At 42.1% G+C, this 6,807-nt stretch overlaps 1 pseudogene; it reads right to left on the bottom strand.

The window, feature by feature from the left end:
• Positions 1-6,137: 6,137 nt before the first annotated feature.
• Positions 6,138-6,256, bottom strand: LOC133378600 (5S ribosomal RNA; annotated as a pseudogene).
• Between the last annotated feature and the right edge of the window lie 551 nt (positions 6,257-6,807).

Raw genomic sequence — 6,807 nt, 5'->3', positions numbered from 1 at the left:
CCACTCCACACCAACAGGCAACGCCCAGGCAATGACTCCTAAGGAGACCTCATTTGGACACTGCATGGAGACTCCACCTGAGAAAGAAGAAGGGTGGGATGTTCTCCTTCTGATGGTGAGGAAGGAGAACATAAGAAGAGCCTGCTGGATCAGGCTGGTGGCCTGATCTAGTTCAGCATCCTGTTCTCACAGTGGCCAACCAGATGCCCATGGGAAGCCTACAAGCAGGACTTGAGTGCAAGAGCTCTCCTGCTGTTACTGGCAACTGGTTTTCAGACGCGTACTTAGGGTTGCCAGGTTTAATCCCTGAGACTGATCCTGTATCGTTAGGAGAAGAGAAGGTCAGCCAAGTGCAGGTGTATGTTTTAACGTTATTGCATATTTGTTTTTCATGTAACAATCCCTTGGTAAGCTAGTTGTGGTATTGATATGAGAACTGTACGCTTGGTAATTTCTCTTTGAGTCAAAGCTGGAAGATTGCACTGGCTGTGAGCTGCTATCAGCGATGGCATATTTTTTTAAAAATAATAAAACTTCAGGCAACAGCAGACATTCTGAAAATGTGTGCTGCCATTAAGAGTGTTAAATGAAGTTTGTGTGTGCCAAAGTTTAGTTTCCTGTGGCACAATTTTATAAAAATTTGCAGCAGCAAACGTTTCAAGAACTATCATCTTGATGTTGCACTTTGAGTCCAGGAGGACAGGCAGAGAAAACCCAACCAGAGAGAATATTTGTTTTGCCTAAGGCCACCTAGTAGATTCATAGCTGAGATGAGATTTGGGTCACATTTATGGCGTACATTTAAACAGAGCTTGGAAAAGTTACTTTTTTGAACTACAACTCCCATCAGCCCCAGCCAGTGCCATGCTGACTGGGGCTGATGGGAGTTGTAGTTCAAAAAAGTAACTTTTCCAAGCTCTGCATTTAAAAGACACTTATACCACTTCAACAGTCACGGCTTTCCTCAAATAATCCTGGAAACTGTATTTTGTTGAGGTTGCTGGGAATTGTTGCTCTGTGAGGGACGAACTCCTATTATTTTTTTCTGTGGGGAAGCCAAGACTATTAAAGTGATATAAGAGTGTTTTAAATGTATGGAGTTGTGGGTGTGACCTGGGTGTGACCTTCATCTGGCTGTCTGCTGGCTGTCAACATTCACTAGGCTGCATACAGGGCTCATCCATACTTCTGCTTAATCTGCACAGTAAACCCCTTGTGTCTTCATTAATTCTTCCTCTTCCATGTGACGTTGGTCTCTAATCACTGCCTTCCCACACTTTCCCCTCCCTTAATCCAGTTTCTCATACCAGCTATACTGCGAAAAAAAGAGAAACAGTGATTACTAAAAGTTGCTGAGGAGTGATGCTGATTGCATTGTCTCTCATTTTCACCTCCTTCTGCACCTCCTGCTTCTGCTGCGTTCTCCCAGTGGCTCCCTCACCCCTCTCCCTTCTGATCTGGGCCAATCAGCAACACCACAAGGTAAAGAGGAGGGAGGTGGAGTTTGTACATTAAAAAGGGCATGCCTACAAGTATGGATGAGGAAAAAGTTTGTTTCGAGTACAAAGAAAGTGCAAAACAATTGTTTGGACTTCCAGCAGACATTCCCATAAGGAAAACATGGGTTTTTAGTATTGGTCTGGATGAGCCCACACACACTATCCTTTAAACGGAGCTTGGAGAAGTTACTTTTTTTAAACTACAACTCCCATCAGCCCCAGCCAGCATGGCCCTGGATGGGGCTGATGGGAGTTGTAGTCCAAAGAAGTAACTTTTCCTAGCTCTGCCTTTAAAGCACATTTGATGCACATTTTCTCCTTCAAAGAATTCTGGGCACTATAGTTTATCCCTCACAGAGTTACAATTCCCAGCACCTGTCACAAACTACAATGCCCAGAATTCTTTGAATGTGCTTTAAGCTATTGCACTTCACCAGAGATCCCTCAGCAAGTATGCAATGCTCCTCGATGCCAGGGATGAAATTTAGAGACAAGATTTAACTTGCCCCATAAACATATCACAGTCACCTTATAGAATATCCATTTATTCATCAGGTACAACCTACAATCATCAAACACATCACTGAAAAACAACCCCAAAACGCTACATTAGTAGAAAGAGTCAGATTTCCCCCACCCTCCAACTTGGCTTGTGTTCACAAAATACTTGGAAAGGCACCACATTTCAGGTTCGAAGCCGATAACAGCAAAGGTACACATTCATATTTATCTTGTGTTTTACAAAACACTGCAGGCAAGGAATGAAGGCAATGCGTGCGGCAGGAGCTATAGAATGCAAACATCTTTGAGTCTAAATAAACTCCCTTGTGTGGAAACAAGCACTGATAGTTTCAGGAGTGCTTATTTCTAGTTACCCACACTTAGTAATTCAGGAAAACAATGCAGACTCAGAGAAAAGGTTTACAGCTGAAGCAGTCATTGACGAAGGTGCCAAACTGCTTGTCGTGACAGCAACTTACTGAGAGGTTTAAGTTTATAACGGATGGTATGCAGGAAAATAAGCAGCAACATACTTAGCTAGGCTCATAAAACAAATAGGGGTTCTTTTATTTGGGATAACCTCTGCTTCCCAGTCTATTTTCCAGGCACTATTCAAGGTGCTGGTGCTTACCTTCAAAGCCATGTGGGGTTTGACCCCAGGCTCCACAGTTGTGCAACGCACTCTCCAGGGAGGATCACCTGGTGCCTACTTTGTTATCTTCTCAGTGTCAGACAACACCCTTTTTCATTTCCCCAGGCCTTTTAATAGCTTCACACCTTCTGAAGTTGCTTTTATGCTGCTTTTCATGCTTATTTGTTTAAAAAACAAAACAAATTATGATGTAACTTTAATGTCGTCTTTTAATGGATTGCATTGTTTTAATATTTGTAAACGGCTGTATCCTTAACGGATTCAGGCTGCAATCCTATATGCTTACCTTGTATAAGGCACACTGAACTCAGTTCTGAATTCACCCTTCCTTTCTTTTTTTGGAATGCACTGTAAAATTACAATCCTAAATACACCAAGGAGTAAGCCTCAGACACTGGGATTTACTTCCAAGCAAACAGACATACATTGCATTGTAGCACAGTAGTTCCTTGATAAATTCAACAGGAAAGCTTAGCCTGTTATTTTATTTTCTTCACACAAGGCATACTGCCTAAACCACCAGCTTGCCACTTTTATTGATTTATATCCCACCTTTTCCTCCAAGGAACTCAAGATGTCATATACATCCCTCCCCACCCCGTCCACCTTTTAACTTCATACAAACCTTGTAAGAGATGGTGGCTGGCCCAAAAGTCACACAGTGTTCGTCAAGGCTGAGTGGAGATTTGAACCTGTGTCTCCAGGATGCTAGGCCAGGCAGTACTCTCATCATTACACCACACTGGGTCACGTTACTAGAGGCTCTGCTGCACTCCTTGGGTTATGTCCAACTAAGTTATACTTGGAGTTAGGCATGGGGGAGGAATTTGATTTCAAACCAAATCTACCAAATTGGCACTTTCTGAAACAATATGAGAAGCACTTATCCGAATTTTGCAATGCAGTTCATCAACCAATGCTGACAAAACTTACGGGAAAGCGTGCATTAAAATGAATACATGTGTGAAAATAACATTGTGGTGGTGGTGGTTGTTATATGCCTTTTTTTAAAAAACAACCCACTAATTACTGCAGAAATGTGGAGAACTGATTTTAAGACTGGAAAAATAAGAAACCGAGAGAGCTAAAATGGATAGATCTTTCCATCCCTGCTCAGAGTATACCCACTGAAATTAATGGACCTAAATTAGTCATACCAATTATTTCCAATGAGTCTATTTTGCGAAGGACTAGCATTCAATACAACCCTCTACATGTTGTGTCATTTACTCTGCAGTGACCCGACCTACACAGGTCTAAATTAAGGGATGCTATTTGTTCTTTTAGCTGAAGATATAGTAGAAAACATAATTGTCCTATCATATTTTATTAATAGTGCAAATTAGCAGTGTTTGAAATGGAACTGCAGGGTGCCTTAGTGTACACACACACACACACACACACACACACACACACACAGGTATTGTGTGGCTAAGACAAGCACATGCAACATCATGAGATTTCATTTTACCTGGGGAGTGGGAGTTGGGCTGTGAAGGCTGGTGGTTCCCATGTCAGTATTGCAGTGAATCCGCTCCTGGTTTTAGTCCAAACTTTCCTTGAAAATTTGGACTAAAACCCAAAGTGGATTCACTGCCCTACTGACATCAGAGCCACCAGCCTCCACTGAGTTGGGGAGCAGAAATTGAAGCCTAAAGAATGGCAAGTCTAGCCACATTCAAATACATGTCTACAAAGAAGTAAGTTCTTTTGAGTTCAATGAGATTTTTTCCTAGGGGCATGTGTGCAGGATTGCCACTTTAGACTATGGGGGGGGGGGGAAGGCAACACCTCAAGTGATAAATAGATTGTGAATTCCAGTGGAGAGATGACAGAAGATTGGGATTATCCATTTTGGAAACCTAGAAAGCTGCCTTATATCAGATGAGTATTATACCATCTAGCCCAATATCATCTACTCCAACTGGCAGCAGCTCTCCAGAGCTTCTCAAGCAGAAGTCTAACCCATCAGATTATTTTAGCTGGAGATGCCAGGGAATAGGATTGAGCCTATGGCCTACATGTCATATGTAATAGTCTACCCGTGAGCTATGGTCCCTCTCCTACAATTTTAAATAGGGAACATGGGAATTTATGACCTCCACGCCATGAAAATTTTCTCCAGGCATTAAGCAGCTGTCCAGCCATAAGAATGGTCTGTAGGCACAGGAAGCTATTGCTGAAGTTGAACCTGCTGGCCCCATAAGCAATATATGATCCCCAGGAACTGATGTGAGAACTGCTCCTTTTGAAGGACGCAAACATGACTGTGATAAGAAAATATTAAACCAAATACTACTAATAAACGAAAGAGAAGAAGCAGGGCCCATAACAAAACAGGGACAGTGGCAATCCCACCTCATTTCACCCACTTAAAAGTTCATGCCATGGCCAGGAAGGGGGAAGCACATTCCAGGGCATCAGTTTGGGAATGGAAGTCAACATGCTGGACGTTGCTGGTATGGACAAACTTGCAAGATTAATTTGGGCAAGACAAGGAAAGGGTAACCCTGACGTATTGACAGAACAGTGGACCCCCTTTCTAAATTATTGGAATAGATATCACACAAACATGGGATTGGATCACTATTCTTGTAAACATTTATTTTGGTATTCTGTTATATAAATCTGAGATGTAATCAGTTTTTATTTTTGTAAACATGCATTCTAGACTGTACTACGGTTCCATCAGAATGTGCAGGAAAGGTTACATTTCCTGCAGGGGCCCAATGTAGTGTTCTCCATTTCTCTGTAGGTATGGATTTCAGTGGGATTTACCTCCAGTTGACTAAGTTGACATTTTCAGTCTTCGGCTGCAATCCAATTCACACATACCTAGGAGTAAGTCCCATTTAACTCAATTGGCCTTCTTCTGAGTAGACACAGGAACTTACACTGAAGCAGGCCCATTGGTTCACCTAGCTCAGTACTGTCTGACTGGCAGCGGCCATCCAGGGTTTCAGACGGGGAGTCTTTCCCAGGACTATCTGGAGATGCTTGGGATTGAACCTGGGACCTTCTACATGCAAAACAGATGCTCTACCACTGAACTATGGCCCTTCCTCAAACAGGAAGGATTGCATTGTTATTGTTATTTGATTAACTATCTCTGAATTTATTTTGAAGGCAAATATTTTCAAAGCATCAAGACTGCCTGGGGCTCCTACTGGGAGGAAGGGCGGGATATAAATCCAATAAATAAATAAATCTTCTCAGTGATGTTCAAGTTTATTTATATTTTATTTATTACATTTATATACCACCCCATAGCCGAAGTTGTCCCATAGAGGTTTCTTATATAAAGTGAAATGCAAATGTCCCTATCAAATAGTCTAATGGATGTAAGAACTGTCTGTCAGATTGTTGTTGTTATACGCCTTCAAGTTGATTACGACTTATGGTGACCCTATGAATCTTTTTGGATATATTCATAGGGTTTTCATGGTAAGAAGTATTCAGAGGTGGTTCACTGTTGCTTTCCTCTAAGCCTACGGCACCCAGTATTCCCAGGCGGTGTCCCATCCCAGTACTAACCAGACCTGATCCTGCTTAGCTTCTGAGATAAGACGAGATCAGGCATGTTTAGGGTAGGATGGCTGTGGGTGTCTGTCAGATTACCTGTCTCTGTTTGTGCTCAACAGTTCGGCACAATCATGGGCTGAAATCCATGTCTTTCTGCTGTGGGTCTACAGTTCTCAGATTCCACAGGGCCAAATATGTGACGGCATTAGCCAGCTCTAAAGGGCAGCAAGCTTGGGCAGAAATTGGCAGGTGGGAGGTGAAAGGCATCACAGGGTTATTACCAAGCACTGAGCAATTAAAAGGAAACACTAGAATGGATAATCCTAGAAGAATATTTGTAGTACGGTAGAAGCCACACACGGACTTTGCATGTAGAAGGTCCTAAATTGAATCCTTGGCATCTCCAGACAGAGCTAGGAAAGAACCCTGAGACCCTCAAGAGTCACTGCTGGTTAGTGTAGATAATACTAGCTCAATATTGTCTGAAATCAGTATCAGGCAACTTCTTATGCTCAATAGCTGCATCACCAAAAGTTGGAAGATGACGTTTAAAATCATCATCATCTGACACCATGTTTTTTTTTTGTTTGCTTGCTTGCATTGTAATAATAATAATAAAATTTTATTTTTATG

The sequence above is a fragment of the Rhineura floridana genome, chromosome 2 (assembly GCF_030035675.1).
Source record: "Rhineura floridana isolate rRhiFlo1 chromosome 2, rRhiFlo1.hap2, whole genome shotgun sequence".
NCBI lineage: Eukaryota > Metazoa > Chordata > Lepidosauria > Squamata > Rhineuridae > Rhineura > Rhineura floridana.
This window is presented reverse-complemented; position numbering and strand designations above follow the sequence as displayed.